The sequence below is a fragment of the Puma concolor genome, chromosome A2 (genome assembly GCF_028749965.1).
Source record: "Puma concolor isolate L17-30 chromosome A2, mPumCon1.1.hap2, whole genome shotgun sequence".
Taxonomy (NCBI): domain Eukaryota; kingdom Metazoa; phylum Chordata; class Mammalia; order Carnivora; family Felidae; genus Puma; species Puma concolor.
Window position 1 is genome coordinate 97,612,820 of NC_141668.1, and position 19,079 is coordinate 97,631,898.

The 19,079-nt window shown below is 41.7% G+C and overlaps 1 long non-coding RNA gene across 1 annotated transcript in view; it reads left to right on the forward strand.

Annotated features, from left to right (window-relative positions):
- LOC147583350 (uncharacterized) overlaps positions 1 to 11,135 on the forward strand; it is a 63,228-nt gene extending 52,093 nt beyond the window's left edge. The window contains exon 3 of the long non-coding RNA XR_015243062.1: positions 11,021 to 11,135. This is a non-coding gene — a long non-coding RNA (uncharacterized LOC147583350). The remainder of the gene's footprint in view (positions 1 to 11,020) is intronic.
- The last annotated feature ends 7,944 nt before the right edge of the window (positions 11,136 to 19,079 follow it).

The window sequence follows — 19,079 nt, forward strand, 5'->3', positions numbered from 1 at the left end:
AATGTTTACTTATTCTTGAGAAAGAGAGACAGAGTGTGAGAAGAGGAGGGGCAGAGAGAGAGGGAGACACAGAATCCAAAGCAGGCTCCAGGCTCCAAGCTGTCAGCACAGAGCCCCATACGGGGCTTGAACTCATGAACTGTGAGATCACAACCTAAGCCAAAGTCAGATGCTCAATCGACTGAGCCACCTATACTATGCTCTATATTATGCATTTTAATGTACATTTTATGCATTTAATATACATTTTAACATACACGCGTTGTTTTTCCTTTATTGAGTAGTCATTTACTACATATAGTCAATGCACAGATCCTAAAAAGTCCAGTTAGATGAATATATATATATATGTGTGTGTGTGTGTGTGTGTGTGTGTATGTATGTTGTTTTTATTTATTTTTTTTATTTTTTATTTTTTTATATGTTGTTTTTATTTTTTATTTTTATTTTTTTTAATTTTTTTTTCAACGTTTATTTATTTTTGGGACAGAGAGAGACAGAGCATGAACGGGGGAGGGGCAGAGAGAGAAGGAGACACAGAATCGGAAACAGGCTCCAGGCTCTGAGCCATCAGCCCAGAGCCTGACGCGGGGCTCGAACTCACGGACCGCGAGATCGTGACCTGGCTGAAGTCGGACGCTTAACCGACTGCGCCACCCAGGCGCCCCATATATGTTGTTTTTAAACATAGGACCATACTTTATAAACTTTCCTGCAACTTGTTTTTTTTTTTCTCTTTATAGACTTTATTTTTTGGAACAGTTTTAGGTTCCCTACAGAGTGAGGAGGAACGGACAGAGATTTCTCAAAGACCCACGCTCCCACACATGCACAACCCCCCCCCACCCCATTATCAACATCACTCCCAGCATGGTACATTTGTTACAAATGACGAATCTGCACTGACACATCATTATCACCCAAAATCAATCCGTAGCAAATTTTTTCAGAGTGTCCACAGATTGCATGTCATTTATTTAGGCTGCATTGCCACATCACACATCAGTGGCAGAGGGGTGAGCTTCTGGGATTTTTTCCCCCAAAGATTAAGTAGAAGCTAGAAACAGAGATGTGGAATTGACAGCCCAAAGGAGCGGGCCTTTGAAAGTATTGCTTACTGTCTCAGATGGTAATGCCTTTGTTTGTTTCGTTTTGTTTTATTTTTCCCTAAGCCAAATGTACCAAGTACTTTGCTCTGGATTTCTAGGAAGGCCCATTTGTGTGTGTGTGTGTGTGTGTGTGTGTGTGTGTGTGTGTGTGTGTGTTTTCACTAAAAACTTAAGTAAGGAAATGTTTCTAAACACTCTGCTAACGGGAGCTTCTCACCATTCAAGTTGGTTCTGATGTGCCAGGTAGGAGAAACAATCATCTAGAAGCAAAGAAGTAGACAGGGTCCAGATCTCACAAGGTCCCCTGCAGCCACACACACCCCCCCCCCCCCCACCTCATTCTGCTCAGCCCCCATCACATTGTCTTCACTGCTCTCCTTGGCCCACTATTGCCTGTATGTTCTCTGCCCTGTTGCTAGTGTAATCTTTTCAAAACACAAATCCATCAAGTAATTCCTCTGCTTGCTAATAGGATGAAATCCAATTGTTCCGTTGCTTATGAGTTACAAATTTCCTGACGAACAGGCTCTTCATGTTGGTACACCTCTGAACATCCCTTAGGCTGCTGCCTTTGAATCACACCATTGCTGAGCGACCCCAGGCCAGCCTCCTTCTCCGTCCATTTCCATCTCCTCTGGAGAGCTAACTCCTCTTCTTCCTCCTCACTAAAGCCTCCCTCAGCCACTTGGGCAAGGCTAGTTGGCCTCCGTCCAACCTGGGCATCACTGTATTCTTCCCTCTGACCAGAACAGACTACATATTGTGTGCATGTGTGTGCATATCCTGTCTCTTCACTAGAGTGCAAGTTTCCAATGGTAGGCAGTACTCTTTTCTTGTTTTTATAACCCCACTATCTAGCTATCTGCACATGCAGGAGTTCAACAAACCTGTTAGATGAAAGAATAAACAGTAGTATTGCAGAAGTAAGGAAACAGGAAACTGTGGCTTAAGTTTTGTTTGTTTGTTTGTTTGTTTGTTTTAAGCCAGCTGTAGGGGTACCTGGATGGCTCAGTCAGTTAAACATCCAACTCTTGATTTCAGCACGGGTCATGATCTCACGGTTCATGAGTTAGAGCCCCACTTCGGGTTCCGTGCTGACAGTGTGGAGCCTACTTGGAATTCTCTCTCTCCCTCTCTCTCTTCCCCTCCACTGCTCACATTCATTCTCTCTCTCTCTCTCTCTCAAAATAAATAAATAAACTTAAAAAATAAATAAACAAATAAATTACATACATCCAAAAAGCCCAGCTGTAGGTTTGGTGATTGTGTCAACAACTGTACATTAAATTCTTCTTACGTGAGATATACCTGGGGCATTAGTTTAACATACGTGTTCCCAGAGCCATTCCTGGAGATGGTGATTCAGGATGTCGGTAGGAGGACTCTGGCTTATGGACGTTTATCACCTATCCAAGGCGGTTCCCACGACTGTGATTCACACACGGGAAGCTCAGAGTGAGAACACCAGGCTGCACCATTAGTGCGGGTGCTGTTTCTCATTCTCCCAAGGAATCTATCACAAACACATGAAGCATATACCTATTAAGTCCTGACCCATCCTGGTGCTCAAAATGGCCTAATCCTTTTGAACAGCTAAGTCCACCAAAGGTCAGTTCTTTCACAGAGATGCTTCCCGTGTGGGTGAATCGAGAACAGAGTTTGTTTAATCAAATCATATTCTCTTTTCATATCATGAATAGCTCATGTTCTCCTCTCATGTTGTATAAAATCGCTGCATGAATTAAATTCCATGGTTGGCAATGTCGTTTCTGTTGAATATCCTTTCTGGAACTCCCCATTCCCAGCACAGCCTCAAAAGAACAGCCCCAAACTAGAATGCAGTGCTTGCTCTTCCTTCCTTCCTTCCTTCCTTCCTTCCTTCCTTCCTTCCTTCCTTCCTTCCTTCCTTCCTTCCCTCTTTCCTTCACAGAGAGAGAAAGAGAGCAGCATGTGAGAGCATGAGGGGGCGGAGGTAGGGGCAAAGGGAGAGAGAATCTTAAGCAAGCTCCACACGCAGAACTGAGCCCAACACGGGGCTCAATCTCACAATCATGAGATCATGACCTGAGCTCAAGTCAAGAGTCAAACACTTAACTGAGCCACTCAGGCATCCCTTAACAGCTACTTTTGAGCAGCAAAAGAAATCACTCTTAAACTCCACATCTACCTTCCACCATAGTGAAGTTGACTCCTTCATCCTAGCGAGGCTATAGACATTGCTCTGGAGGGCGAACTACAATGTTTGGTCAGATCGGGGCTGCAGCACCAAGAACAGCCCTGAGACAGTGGAGTCCTGTCCCTGGGAGCCTGACGGGTGGGCCTGTAGTCACCTGTCCTCCATACATATCTATTAAAATAGCCACCCTGTGTGTAGACTTCCAGTTGCATGATTTCCTCTTAATTATTGCTCAACGACATTTAGTCCCTTGCGTCATAGAGGCTTTATCCTTATGGGACTATTAGGGGTCATAGCTCCAGTCCCACCTCTTGTTCATTCATCTATTTAGTTTGATGTATTTAAATGGAATTGTTTCAGGAATTAAAAAAATTAAAAGCAGCTGATCATTTTGCAGAGGAAAAGAAAAGAGTCTTTACTGAACCTACACATAGAAGCCAGTTCTTACAGGAGCCATGAGTGCTGTTCAGACGTGATCAGACTGCCCTGGGCTCGCAGAAGTCATGCTGACCAAATGCAAATGCATAACAGACCAGAAGAGAGGGACAGCTGCATCAAAGAGTTTGAAGTGAGGCTGATGGCTTGGCTCTTGCATGAAGTGGGCATTTGGTGTGATTTGAGGGCCAAGGAGGAATTTGAATATTCCATTATTACATGAGCATTACAGTATCATGTAAAGACTGTTGGAAGAGGTAGCCCACTCACATACTTGGTTATATTAGTGTATTAGCTTTGTGAGCTGTCATTTAATCAATAAAGAAAATTCCAAAGAAAGCAGGGATGGCCGTAACATAGATGAATTTTATTAGAGGATTAGATGGGGAACCTCAGGATCTCGGATTATGGTTTGGGTGGAGAGGTGAAGGATAAGGTTGTTCTGGGTAGCCAGAATACAGCCCTCACGCTTTGGTTGTCAGACAGAGGTCACAAAAATTATGGAGGAAGTCTCAACGGCAAAAACCAGGATGGCTTGGTCCACTCAAAACTTACAGCTTTAGTATGATCTGGTTGTTCCATACCTTTAGGAAGAGGTAGTGAAAAGTTCTGAGCAATTAGTATTTCGAAACCTTAGCTGCTCTATGAAATAAACCTTTCACAATAGGAAGTGTTTAAATGGGGAGTAGACAACCCAGTTGGAAATGTTTAAGGAGACTGGTAATGAACAAAATGGCTTCCCAAGATTTTCCACAACTACTTTTCCCTGAAACCTCAAGGTGTTCATTTTTTGGTGCAAGTGAAGACATTATATTTACTCCCTAAAATTTCACATTATTCAATTTTGTCACTCTCTGTAATTTATTCAGATGACTCTTAAAAATCTAATTTTGTCGTTGGTTCTATTTTTTGACCCTCCCCATTTGATTTCTTCTGAAAATTCTGTAAGCCTGTTTCCTTTAACCAAGTAGTTGATAACATTGTTGACTAAACAGATATATATATATAACCAAGAAACTTATACAAATGTGTAATATACAACTGAGAAATTGATAGTATAGTCACTAAGCAGATAATGTTGAATACAGAGCTATTGGTCACTCCAGGAGATACTTCCCTTAAAGTTGCTTCCATTCACCCATCTATTTACTGTGTCACTTCACAGAACTGGTACACCTTTCCTATATATAAAATTGAAGACACCTTGCTCCTCTTCTTCTCATACTTTTCTCATTGTAATTATGTGTCAAGCCAACAATCTATTCTTCAAGTTTTCTTCTTGCCCTACCCATCTATGTCCTCATATGGATGATAACCCATTATTTGAGCTTCATCTTAATAAAAATCTCAGAATTTCCCATGTTGTTTCAGTGATTTTTGGAAGCCTAAGTTTATTTTCTATGTGGGTCCTCCTAACATAACTGTCAGGAATCACAGAAAACTCTATTTTTTATCCTGAGCCCAACTGAGAACAAAATTTCCTAATATCTGCATCCACAGAAGTGCTAATTCACAGTCAACACCACTGGTTTCTTGGTGTAATAAGAGCAACAATCATGTGCAAAAAATTTTATTACTTACACAGGTCTACTATATATCAATTGTTTTCTACATATTTAGGGAGCAGACAATCAGAAGAGTTATGTTGTTCTTTACAGGGCACCGTGAGATATTTAATTCCATAATACAAAGCAAAATTATTTGTCAATAAAACACATAAGATATTATGCATATGAAATATCAGGTCATGTACACAAGTACTCACAGAAAAAGGTATTTTATCAAGTGTGACCCACTATTTACAAACGTTTCTGTGAAAATTCATTTGCTACTGATTTCATGGAGCTAGCACTAATTTGTAGGAAAATTGGAGTATATATGTTATACATTTTTCTGTAAAAATATTTAAAGGAATTCCCTGGAAAGAAAACTAAATTGTTTTTACATAACCTCCCTATTTTATGTTTGGGTCATTCTGAACAACATTATTGAATTTAGATAGTATAACCTATTAGAAAATCAATATCTTTCCCAGTGTCCAAATCAGAAAATTAGTGAACCAAGTTGTTAAATAATTTGTTCCAATCTGATACCGGAGCTGAGATTCTCATTGCCCTGTGGCACACCTCACGTTTCTTCTTCACTGGGATCATTTGTAATCAGATGGTCGGAATTATGCTTCCAAGAGCTTCTAACCAGGATGGACAGCAACCTGCTGAAGTGGTTAGGAAGCACAGACCCTCAGTCGGACTGCTTGCATTTAAATTCCAATCCTGCCGCTTAGCACCTGGATGATCTTGTGCAAGTTGCTTAATCTGAGTCTCCGCGTGAGAACAGAATCATAAAACAGTAGCAACTACAGTACAGGGTTGTTGTAACTACTAAGTGGGGTAATCTTGGTAAAGGCTATAGAAAAATGCCTGGCAGAAAATATGCCTCTGATGCCAGCTCTGACAATTGAGTCACCGCTACTTTCTGCCACATACTATGGAACCCTTATTTCTCTCTTTTACTTTTTAATCTTCTTTATAACTTAAAATACGTGTCTTAGTATAGCCAATCTCATCCTCACTGGTAGTCAAAATTTGCAAGATACATGGATGCACTTTCTCACTTCTGATCCCCTCCTCTGTAGCATCATCTCTGAGTTCCAGGGAGCAATTAGCAGGTGCAAACAAAAACTCAGAAACCCAAGCCATGCCAGATGCTGGGCTTTTGCAAGACCAATGTGTCCAGGTGTCCTGAGGGAGAGATTCTACATCCCTACTCAGTCCTTCCTCTATGCCAATTCTTTGTCTCCATATAAAAACTACATCTTCCACTGCCTTCTTCTGTGCCTGTTGCCTATTAGTCTCACCATAATACATACTTGTCTTTATTTGAATCTGGTAAACATTTCCAACATGGAATTGTAATATGGACTTTCATCCACCCTGCTCCAGACCTATAAGCAATGCTGCAAACAAATTTCAAAGTGAGTTCACACCAACCCAGACTTTTTAAAATCTTATTTCTTGATCTCTTATTTCTAATTCTGCCTACTGTCAAGGCACCCTTTAAGATAAGACATTTTCTTCCTTACCTGCATAAATATTTCCTATTAGGCAGGACCACCTTCAGCCCCCTTTTGAAATTAGTGTGAAACATTTCTCTACCCTAAATGGAACCAGTAACCTTAGGGAAGAACGAATTCTCATCCTTAAAAGTATGTGATCTTGGGGCACCTGGGTGGCTCAGTGGGTTAAGCACCAGACTTCAGCTCAAGTCGTGATCTCACTGTTTGTGGGTTCAAGCCCTACATCTGGCTCTGTGCTGACAGCTCAGAGCCTGGAGCCTGTTCAAATTCTATGTCTCCTTTTTCTCTCTGCCCATCCCCCACTCATGCTCTGTCACTCTCAAAAATAAATAAAACATTAAAAACATTTAAAAATATATGACCTTTAGATATGTAAGATGGAACAAATTTATAAGTGCATTCTATGTATTTCCAAAGAGATAAATTAATTTTCTCACTCACTTATTCATTCATTCATTCATTTATCAATCAATACTACTCTGCCACAAGTAAGCAAGGACATTGTTTTGGGGAAAATTAACAGGCAGGAATATGGAGTTCAAAAGCAGTTCCTGGTAAAATATGCTGTTTGAGGGCATGAGTAGAAGCCATGGGTTGAAGAGAAGACATCACATCTTCAGCTTCCTGCTATGCTTCCCATTTCTCTTGCACTTTGGATGGGGTTCAGTTGCCCATAAAACAGAAAAGCTAAAAACATAAATCACATTTTTTCTGTCTTATCTTTTAAAAAGCACAGGTATCATGAAAATTATAAAATATAAAATATAAATTTTAGAATATAAAATATAAAATATATATAATATATTTGTATATTTTATATTTTATATATTTTATATATTGTATATATTTTATATATAATATAATATATAAAATATAAAATCATAGATTCTAAAAATTGGAAAGATCTTGAAGGTGATGTAGTTAATGCACAGAAATGGAATGTTCTTCAGCATCATGCAAATTTGTCTATTCTTTTTTGGGGATTATTTGTAATGGGAGATTGAAGTTTTGTGTACATCTGTCTGTTTATCTCATCTTTAAAACCTACTTTATCCTGTTAAATCTAGTTTCTTTTTTTTTTCTTTTCCCATGTAAAGATAGTTCAAGGAGAGGAGGGTCACTGCAGCTGGGGACAGTGCTTCCTGTTGAACCATATCAACCTTCCTCTTTTAAAAAAAAAAAATTAGAGTTTATTTATTTTGAGAGTGAGAGTGTGAACAGGGGAGGGACAGAAAGAACAAGAGAGAAAATTCCAAGCAGGCTCCGCACTGTCAGTGTGGAGCCCGATGCAGGGTTTGATTCCACAAACCATGAGATCGTGACCTGAGCCGAAACCAAGAGTCTGATGCTTAACCAACTGAGCCACCCAGGCGCCCCTCAATTTTCCTCTTCTTTCTTTTTCTTTAAATTTTTTAAATGTTTGTTTATTTTTGAGAGAGAAAGAGACAGAGCATGAGCAGCGGAAGGTCAGAGAGAGAGGCAGACACAGAATCAGAAACAGGCTCCAGGCTCTGAGCTGCCAGCACAGAGCCGGATGCAGGGCTCGACCTCACGAACCACAAGATCTTGACCTGAGCCGAAGTCGGACGCTTCACAGACTGAGCCACCCAAGAGCCTCTCAACCTTTCCCTTTTAAGAGCATCGAGGGAGGCCTTTCCTCTTCAAACACATGGTGGTTTTTGATAATTGGTCAGATGCAGTGGCAGCTATACTTGGGGAGTTCCGTGGTATGCCGGAAGCCACCAAACACCATGCCTGAAGGTTTGCAGATGAAATGGCAACCAAGACACGGGTGCCCATTGGTGGAGGACAGAAATGCCAAAGAAGAGCCAGTCATCAGCCAACGGGCAAAACACATTCTCAGTTCAGTGAAATCAAAACCAGTTGTGCCTCGCTGAGAAAAATAGCAATTATTTGGTTCCTTACAAGAGCAGGCAGAAGAGCCTTCGGGCCACGTTCTGATGTTCTTGTCTGAAGGGGGTACCCTGTGGAAATCATAAATCAACACATTTCATGGTTAAAAATATCTGATTTCACGCCTACTTACATTTATACAAATGTCATATTGAAGCTATGAGGTGTGTGCTGGGGCTGGGACACCGAGAGGCTCCCCTTACCATTCTCCTGTGAGTGTTGGTTTCCACGTGATCTCTCAAGCGGCTTGAATCACAGCTATGGAAAAATGCTGTTTAAAAATTCTCTAGCTGTTTCCAACTTTATGTGAAAAAACAGATTTGAGTATTTTAAAACCGATCCCTAAACTATTCACTTTGTGACACTGACATGGGACCAGAAGGGCTGCTCCTTAGTCTCCACCTAAGAAGACATTCTGTATACAGCCTGAGCTTTCCCAGAACTGAAGGTACAATGGAAATGATCTGGTTAAAGTGGTTTAATCTCCTTCAGCAACACTTCTTTAGCCTGAGGACTCTTGAGATCCTTCCCTTGTGAGTCAAAAGGCTCTGTGAGAGGGGTGCCTGGGTGGCTTAATCAATTGAGCATCTGACTCTTAATTTTGACTCAGGTAATGATCTCATGGTTTGTAGGCTAGAGCCCTGCATCAGGCTCTGCACTGACAGTGCAGAGCCTGCTTAGTATTCTCTTTCCCTTTCTCTCTGCCCCTCCAGTGACTGCTCTCTCTCTCTCTCTGTCTCTGTGATTGCTCTCTCTCTTTCAAAATTAAGTAAACTTTTTTTTTTTTTTAAAGGCTCCATGAGATTTCTTACACACCGTGATGAATGTCTACAATATCCTGGTCTATTTCTTCTACCCCTTGGTATCCACTATTTTCTTCATGAACCTCCAGACAAATTGTCTCCTAGTGAAACACACTGCCCCTTTCCCTCTGAATTTTGAGGTCACGGGGCACTCTGGTGATGATATAATTCCATTTCTCCTGCATTATTGTTAGGCACTATTTTGTTTTGCTACAAATGTCACAGCTATGAATAGGGGACTAACCCTACCTACTATCACATATTCTAGTACCAACACAACAACGGAGAACGTTTCACCCCCATCCCATCTCTATCTCTGATGGAGACTTCTGTTTTCACAGGGCAGGACTGTAAGTCAATCAAACATCTGATTGTCCCTCCTCTCCAGTGGTCAGTCAGTCAGTCATCAGAACCTCCCCTGAATCCCTTTTAGGAATTCTGCTGAAGTGATCCAGAGATGGCTGTGAACCTGTGACCTCTTAGAATAGTTTTCTTAGAAAAGTTCTTAGAATAGTACCTTCCCTGCAAGGCAAGATTGTGGGTCAAGACAGCAGAGTAGTTCCAGGAGTGGCCAAGTACACCTGAATAGACTTAAATACAGACGGTCACAGCTAAGAGAACTCTAACTGTCTTCTTAGGCATGGATGATGACTTCTGAATTAAAAAAAAAAAAATATATATATATATATATATGTATATATTTGAATGTCTTTCCATTACATCTTAATTAGCTAGGGTATGTCTTACCAATGTGCCACAGGTCTTGCTATTCCCCATTGTTTATACCTTTTCTTTACCTGGCATGGCTCACTCATTGGCATTCCTCTGGTCCTTGAAGCCATTCCATTTCCTGCTCTGAGACCCTGTGAGTTAGCGCCTTAGCAAATGCCAGCTAAGGAAAGAGCACAGTGTTTGGCACACATACAGTATTTAATGTATGTTAATGGATTGAATTCACCAAGGAATATTCTTGTAGGATACACACACACACACACACACACACACACACACATAATTAGAAAATAAAATGTCTTCATGTTCTATGATTAGTGAGAGCCGGAAGAAAAATGTAATCAAATTCTCATGTTATTTCTGATGCTACCTAGCGATCCAGCAAGGAAAAAAAAAAAAGCCAAACAACTCTAGTGTGGAAAGGATTCACAGTTAAAAAACAAAAACAGATTTTCTAATAGCACAGAGCCAAGAACCTTTTCATAGATCACGCACACAAGAGCAGTACATGGGGATGAGGTCCTGGGCAAACTGTGCTAATGGGTCCAGCTGGGAACCCCCCAGACTGGTGGGGCACGGGTGCTGGCTGAATGGCAGCACCATCAGACCTGGGAGCTGTAGGGTTCTACGCAGTGTGAGAAGCCCCTTCACTGGGTTGAATGACCCTTCCCTGAACCTAGCCCTTCAGTGGTGGTGATAGCAGTGACAGCCCCAGCCAGGATCGCTGTCCACAATTCTGAGGGTTTTACCTGTTTGTTGTGACCTTCCAATTTAGCACGTGGTGCTGGGAGGGTGGTGCTACCCAAGAAAAAGAAGATCACGGGACCAGAAGTGTCTTATGAAGAGCCCTAAAATGATAGGAAAAGTTTCCAGAAGAGGAATGTGGTACTGTAAGTTTAATCCTTTGGTGAACTTATTGATCAGATACTTTGATAGTACTTAACATGTGTCAGGTGCTGTTCTAATCTCTTAAAAATATTAACCTTAATCATTACAACAAACCTGTGAGGTAGGTGTTATTATTATTCCCATTTTCCCGCTGAGGAAATTGAAGAACAGAGAGGTAAGGTAACTTGCCCAAGGTCACACAGCTCTAACTGATAGATCCAGGAAAGGAATCAATGCCATCTGGGTGCTTACCCAACGCCTGTGGCTTTTTCCCAGTGAAGTGCCAGGTCTGGTGGACAGGAGGCAGGGTTGGTTATAATCGGGAGGGGCAGTCCTTTTAGAATGGGACTTGATGATCTTTCCCCCTGATGCTCCATTGTTTGGAGAACGAGAGAAGAAAGTGAGAGAAGAATGTCTTCTCCCCACCCTCCTCTGACTGACTCTACCCCGCCTCCTCATTGTCTCCTCCTCCCTCCTTGGCTGGGGGTTCAGCTATTTGATGCCAAGGTGTAAATACTTATATCAGAAATATTTCAGGAGTTCCCCAGGAAGAAAACTAGAGCAAGAATTCTGACAATTGGATGCTAGCATTTCCTCTGCTTCTAACCAGCTGTGTGACCTTTGGAAAATCAGAACCTCTCTGGACTCATGACTGCTCATCTGTAAAGAGAAGAGAATAATGCTAAACTTCCAGAGTTCAGATACTCCATGATTCTATGATATAAACAAACCAAATATTTTAGCAAATGTTCCTAAAATGTTGATAAAACAACTTAAATTGACTGTGTTAATTTCAATTCCATGCATTTCAAAAACAAGATCTTCCCTCGTTTTTGTTTTCACTCTTGTTTTTTTGTTTATATAAATGTTCTTACTTGTTATCACAGGAGGTAAGGAAAGCTTCCTACTGCCTGACCAGGTTTCACTCTATTTTATTATTTTATATTATGTTATATTATTTTATTGCAGTCTGAATGTCATAATACAAATCAGAATAGTCCAAAATAGTGCAGAGCCTGTCAAGATTTTCTTGAGGAAATTCACAGGAACTTCCTGTATTTTCACAACCACTTAGCATACGCCAGATGGAGAAAATAATACATTGCTTCCCAAGGAAGTGGGGCATTTAGTAAAGCGGGTTTTCACACATAAAAATACTATCTTTTATCTCTGAGCAACCCGTGGATCTATGAAGGGGAAAATGGCCCGGCATCTGCACTGCTTTTGTGGTGGGAGGAAGTGGCTTTATAAATGGGAGAAGGACTTATTCCAGCTCTGTTACGTGTCAGTGCGTTTGTAGGTGTGGTGGGGACTTGGAGAAGAGACAAATTAGGTTTCTAGGAAAGGCGGAGTGAGCACTGTGGGGTAAGCTGTGTGCTGATGGCGAATTGAGCGTGGCCAGGCCAGAATTGAGCTTGGAGGCCACCTTCAAGGCCTGTGTCTGAAGCCACTGGCACCTTATAAAACCTGGGAACCAGACTGGTTGGCTCAGAGAATCCCTGTGGGGTCTGGCCACCACCTTCTGCTCTGGTTTCTGATCTTCTAGATAGAGAGTGAGCACCTATCTCGCTGCCTGGGGCCGGGATTCCGCCTCCCTGCCCAGCGCTCTGCACAGGGACCTCCTGAAGGCTGCCAGGCCTTCACACGGGACCCGGACGCTGCCCTACCCAGAGATTCTCTCCTGAGCTCAACACCCGGGGGCTTCCAGTCATCCCTGACTCCCTCTCACACCTCATATCCAAGCCTCAGAACATCCTCCACCTCAAGACACATGAGGAGTCTGACGCTTCTCCCCATCTCTGCGCTCGCTGCCTATTCCAGAGATCGGCTTTTAGGTAACCAGCCTCCCCCCAGACGCGCTGATTATTACTGCTCGTGGTTCAGTGGGGTGGCCTGGAACTCAGCTAGATGGTTTTCCTCCGGGTCTGTCATGTGGCTGCAGCAGGTGGCGGGCACTGGGACCATCCCCTATGGCTTCCAGCACAGGCCGAGGGGGCTCCTTAGCAGGCTCAGCCTCTCGGGGGTCCCTGTGCTCAGCCGGGTCTGTCGCGTAATCTTAGGGCCTCCCCCTCTTCATATGGTCTTTCACGTGGGGTTTCTAACCTGGTAGCCTACTCCTAACATGAACTCTCAGGACTCCTGCAGCGGCCAATGCCAGAGCTGCAGGGCCTTGGTGAGCTCCAAAGCAGGACTTCAGTTCTAGAAAGCTGGCTTCTGCAGAAAGCCAATCAGGCGACCACGGTTGGGAGGGCTGCGAGGGCGGGGGCGGGGCGCTCCGCTGAGCCCCGCCAGCTCTGCAATTTGCCAGGCTCCGCCTCTGGGAGTGCTCCCTCAGACACCTCCGACCTCCTCCCTCTCCTCCCCCACGTCTTCCTACTGACCTTGCCTTCTCAGTGCCTGCCTGGCTCCTGTCCAGAACTGTAACGCCACCCTCCCTAATCACTGTACCTTCTCCTAGCTTTATTTTCCTCCTGTGGACCATACCCATTAAACAAAGCATATATTTTACTTTTTTTCCTATTATTTGTATTGTTTTTTTATTTGTTTTTGAGAGAGAGAGAGAGAGAGAGAGTGGGGGAGGGGCAGAGAGAGAGGGAGACACAGAATCCGAAGCAGGCTCCAGGCCCTGAGCTGTCAGCACAGAGTCTGGTGTGGGGCTCCAACCCATGAACTGTGAGATCATGACCTGAGCGGAAATCGGAAGCTTAACTGACTGAGCCACCCAGGCGCCCCTGTATTTGACTTTTTAATCTCATTCTTTTCTTGTTCTGGCCACCTTAGAAGAGTAGGGAAAGAAAGTAACGCCACAGCAGCTGGGTTTTGCTGGTTTAATTCACTGCCATCTCCCCAGTCCCCAGAACAGTGCACGGCAAAGAGCAAGATTCCACAAATATGTATTGAATGAGTGAATGCTGGCTCCCACCTCCCCTTTTCTGACTCCTGCTGGGTGCCCCTCTGAATGCCTGGGCCCTATTTTTTTAGGGCCTGTTTGTCAAGGATGACTGCCCAGGGCAACTTCCTGAAGCAGCTTTGGAAGACAGGGAGGGTAGGAGAGCATCCTGGGTGTTCTTGGTGCTGTGCTGGGTTGTGCATGAATGGAGGGCAGAGAACAACCTTGCAATGGTGAGCCTTAGGTGACAGGAGCCCAGGATTCAGTGGGAAAGTTGTAGAAAATCACACTGCCTAGGTCCTGGATTTCCGGACTGCAGAAGGCTATGAAAACCAGCATCTCTCCCAACAGGACATCGGTACTCTGAAACTGTAAGGTTAGGGGATGGATTATTTCAGATAATGGGGTCAGTTATTGGATGCCTATGAACTGGGCAGTATGGTACCTGCTTTCTATGCATCACTAATCCTTATGGCAGTGCTCCAGGAAGGAATTACTACGCCCGCTTTCCAGATGGGAAAACGTAAGTCACATAGCCAGATCTAAGGTAAAATAAAACTTAATTCACATCTCCCCGTGTTCCTTATTTTACATAATCTTACTGTCTAACTGCTTTCTTACACTCTTCACAACAGAGATACTTGAGACTGAGGAGAGACCATGCAAATGGTTTTCAGATGGAATAATGAAAGAATCTATTATCTCCTAATTCATCTGTGTGCCGAGCTTCACAAAGTTATTATTTAAAGGTATTAATAGCCTCAAGTTATCAAGAAAGCAGAAATTACTATTTATATAACATGTCACCACACACGGCTTCATGGACTACTAAATTTTTTAAGGCTTTTAAATCTCGACTTCCAGTCTCTACACGTTGCATTTGGCAAGTAGGGAAATGAGCTCTTTCATACAATGGTGAGACACTAGTATTTTATATCCTTTGGTCTGCCCACATTCTTGATCTTTACAAGGGTAGGCCCGTGGATTCTCTAAGAAGCGGTGGGCTCCACATGACCAAAAGTATTCACCAGAGAGCTGGGGATGTTCAGGGGCCCTGCATCCCATGGAGGCAAGGTGAATTGACCTCCACTGTCACTTCCAGCTTGACGATTCCTCATCGTTCTAAGATCTCTCTTATGTGTGCAGGGTTTCCAAAGAAAACTGTAAATAATTTGGTTTATTTAGAGCACAAAATATATAGGGTGGAGTAGTTAAAAAAAAAAAAGACTACATGGGGTGCCTGTGTGGCTCAGTCAGTTGAGTGACCCACTTCTGTTCAGGTCATGATCTCACCGCTGGTGGGTTCGAGCCCTCCGCTGGGCTCTGTGCAGACAGCTCAGAACCTGGAGCCTGCTCCGGACTCTGTGTCTCCCTCTCTCTCTCTGTCCCTCCCTTGCTCACACTCTGTGTCTCTCTCTCAAAAATGAATAAACATTAAAAAAAAATTTTAAGAAGGCTACAAAGTGATAGAAGGCAGAGTAAAATGGTCTATATTATATATTTAAGCAAGTAAAGGCTGGAAGGCTTCCAACAGAAAGCAATTTTAAGCAATATAGAGCTCGGAGATATATAAGATAAAATATATCATATAAAACACATCGTTTGGGTTTGATTTTATCAGATTTATGAGTCTTTGTCCATCCCCTATGGCATTTCTTAAGAAGACTTTTAACACTTTGTGATCACATGTTAATGTGAAAAGATACAGTATCTTAGTGAAACTTTTAAAATATCCGTTGAGGTGTTGTAAGTTAAGGTATCATATGACCTGAAGAGAAAGAGATGAGGATTTTGACTAACTTTCTGTCCTCTCTTAGAGAGTGTGAATTGTTCACAGAAATGCCCTGTTGGAAGACTGGATAGTCACATGCTAAATAATGGAATTGAACCTTTATCTCACGTATACCATTTGCAAAAATTAACTGGTAAGACCAGAAACCATAAAACTACTAGAAGAAGACCAAGGGGGAAAGCTTTTTGATGTTGATCTTGGCAATGATTTTTTGAATATGACACTAAAAGCACAAGCAAACAAAAACAAAAATCAGTAGGGAGATCACAAAACTGAAAAGCTTCTGCACAGCAAAAGAAGCAATCAACAGAACAAAGAGACAAGCTGCGGAATAAGAAAAAATATTTGCAAACCATTACATCTGATAAGGGGTTAATATTCAAAAAATATAAAAAACTCTTACAAACTAAAGAAAGAAAAACCAAATAATCTGTTAAAAAATGGACAAAGGACCTAAATAAACATTTTTCCCAAGAAGACATACAAGTGACCAATAGGTATATGGAAAGGTGCCCCACGTTAGACAACACCAGGGAAATGCAAATCAGGATCACAGTGAGCTATCACCTCACCCTGTTAGAATGGCTGTTATCAAAAAGACATGAGATGGTAACCACTGGTGAGGATGTGTAGAGGTCAATTAACCTGTGCACTGTTGGTGGGAATGTAAATTGGTGCGGCCATGATGGAAAACAGTACAGAAGTTCCTCAGAAAAACTGAAAATAGAATTGCCAAAGTTTCCAGCAATCCCACTTCTGGATATGTATCCAAAGGAAACGGAATCACTATCTTGAGAAGATATCTCCACCTCCATGTCACTGAAGCATTATTCACAATCGGCACACATATGCACAATGGAACATTAATTGGCCCTAAAAAATAAGGAAATATCATGCTAAGTGAAATAAGTCAGAGAAAGACAAACACTGTATGATCTCATTTATATGTGGAAACTAAAAACATAAAAACAAATGAACAAGACAAACAAAAACTTTATCTCATGGAAACTAAAAGTAGAATGGTGGTTGCCAGGGACTGGGAGATGGGAAAAATGGGGAGATATTTATCAAATGGTACACGCTTCCATTTTTTTCTTTTGAGAGAGAGAGAGATTGCATTTGCATGTGTGTGCAGGAATGGTACAGAGAGATAGGGAGAGAGAGAGAGAATCCTAAGCAGGCTCCATGCTGTCAGGGCAGAGCCCAAGTGGGGCTTAAACCCAATAATTGTGAGATCATGACCTGAGCCAAAGTGTAACTATACTTCAGATCTATACTATCGACCTGAACTCTACTTTGAATATATACAGTTCAGTGAGTTTTAGTAAGTTTACACATAGGTGCAACTATTTCCACAATCCAGTTTTAGAATATTTCCATCACCCTCCCAAGTTCTCCCAGTCCATTTCAGCAACCACCTTTGGCCCATGGCAAACACTCATCAATTTTTATCATTTAAAAAAAAAGTTTATTTATTTATTTTGAGAGAGAATGCATGCACAAGCAGGGGAGGGGCATAAAGAGAGGGAGAGAGAGAATCCCAAGTAGATTCCATCCTCTCAGTGAAGAGCCCAGTGCGGGGCTCAAACCCATGAACTGTGAGATCATGACCTGAGCCAAAACCAAGAGTCAGACACTTAACCCTTAACCAACTGAGCCACCCATGTACCCCTTATCATTACTGCAAATGGTCTGATAGAGAGCATGGTGTTTCATAAGCCATGTAACATTTTGTGTGTCTGAGCATGTATAAGAGAATAAGGCTAAGAGTTACACACACACACACACACACACACACACACACACACACACACACACACACAGAGACAGAGAGAGAGAGAAATAGAAATTACAGACAGCTAAAATATAAGACAATGAAATAATTCTGTATACGTAACTTTTGTCAGGATGTGTGCCTGCTAATTCTCTCTTTTAAAAAACTACTTTTTCAAATGTTGTAAAGAAGGGTTTTTTTTTCTTCATTTAAAAAAAATTTTTTTTAATTTGTGTACTTAGTCTTAGTTGTTTTAAGGAGTGGGTTTCAAAGTTATTTGTTTGCAATTAGCATTGGGACCTCATTTTTCAAACAAAGTCTCAAACTGGGCCCCAACATATAAAAGAGAAGAGATCCAAGCAGCCATTGTGCAGGGGAGAAGGGGAGCCAGAACACCAGTCTGTTGGACTTCTCCCCTCTCCCCTGTCTTCTGTCCTTCCCTTTCAGCGCTGCTCCTCCTTGCCAGGTAGAACCTCTAGGAATATCATTTAAGAGGGCCTTCTAAAAGGTCCACACTCCTAGAGGTGTCTTCTTCCTGGCTGGGCCACATGCCCAGATGGTTCGAAGGGTAGAGTGGGAGAGGTATCCCAGGCATACCTATACCCTCTAGAAACCACAAAACCCTTCACTTTGTTGATTGTGGGTGAGGGATATGCTCGCAACCTTTATTCACCTATTTGCAGCTAACGCCTTTAGCGTTTACTTCCTTAAAAGGCAAACCATATCTAGTGGTTTCAATTTATGCTTATTTCCCCAATACACAAATTGTTCATGAGCACCTCTTTGTGACTTGCAATTACTACTAAAATGACATTTCATATCGCAGATATGATTTTGATGAACTTTTTAACGTCATGTTAGGAGATTTTTCTACTTTGGCCTATTGATGTGATATATTTTATTAACTTATTAAACAATTAAACACATTCTGGTTTTCTGACATAATATTCATTTTGTACATTGTTAAATTTTATTCCTGATCATTTCTTAACTACTATGCTTCTATATCTGTGTTGATATTGTTCCGTTATTTTTTTCCTTTTTTTTTTTTTTTTTGCAAGTGTGCAGCATCAGCTTTTAGTGTTATGTTCACCATGACTTGGAAAGCTTTTTCACATTTTTTCATGGAAGAGTTAAAAAGTGTGGGAATTGTTTTTTCCTTGAAAGTCCAAAAGAATACTTCAGTAAAATTCTCTGGACCTGGAGTTATTTTTGGAGATAATTTCTTGGCAAGCTCTTTTTGTCTCTTTTTCACATTATTATTGACCCCACTGGTGTTCTGTTCCTTCATGTTCTGTTTACTGACTTATATTTTCCCAGACAATTATCCTTTCAATAAAATTTTCAGATGTATTGTAATAAATTTTGTATTACTTTCTTTTATATTTTTAAAAAATTACCCATATCTATATACTCTTTTATTTATTCCTTATTATGAGTGCATCAGTGCCTTTTTCTTTTTTCCCCCTGATTAAAATTGCCTAAAATGT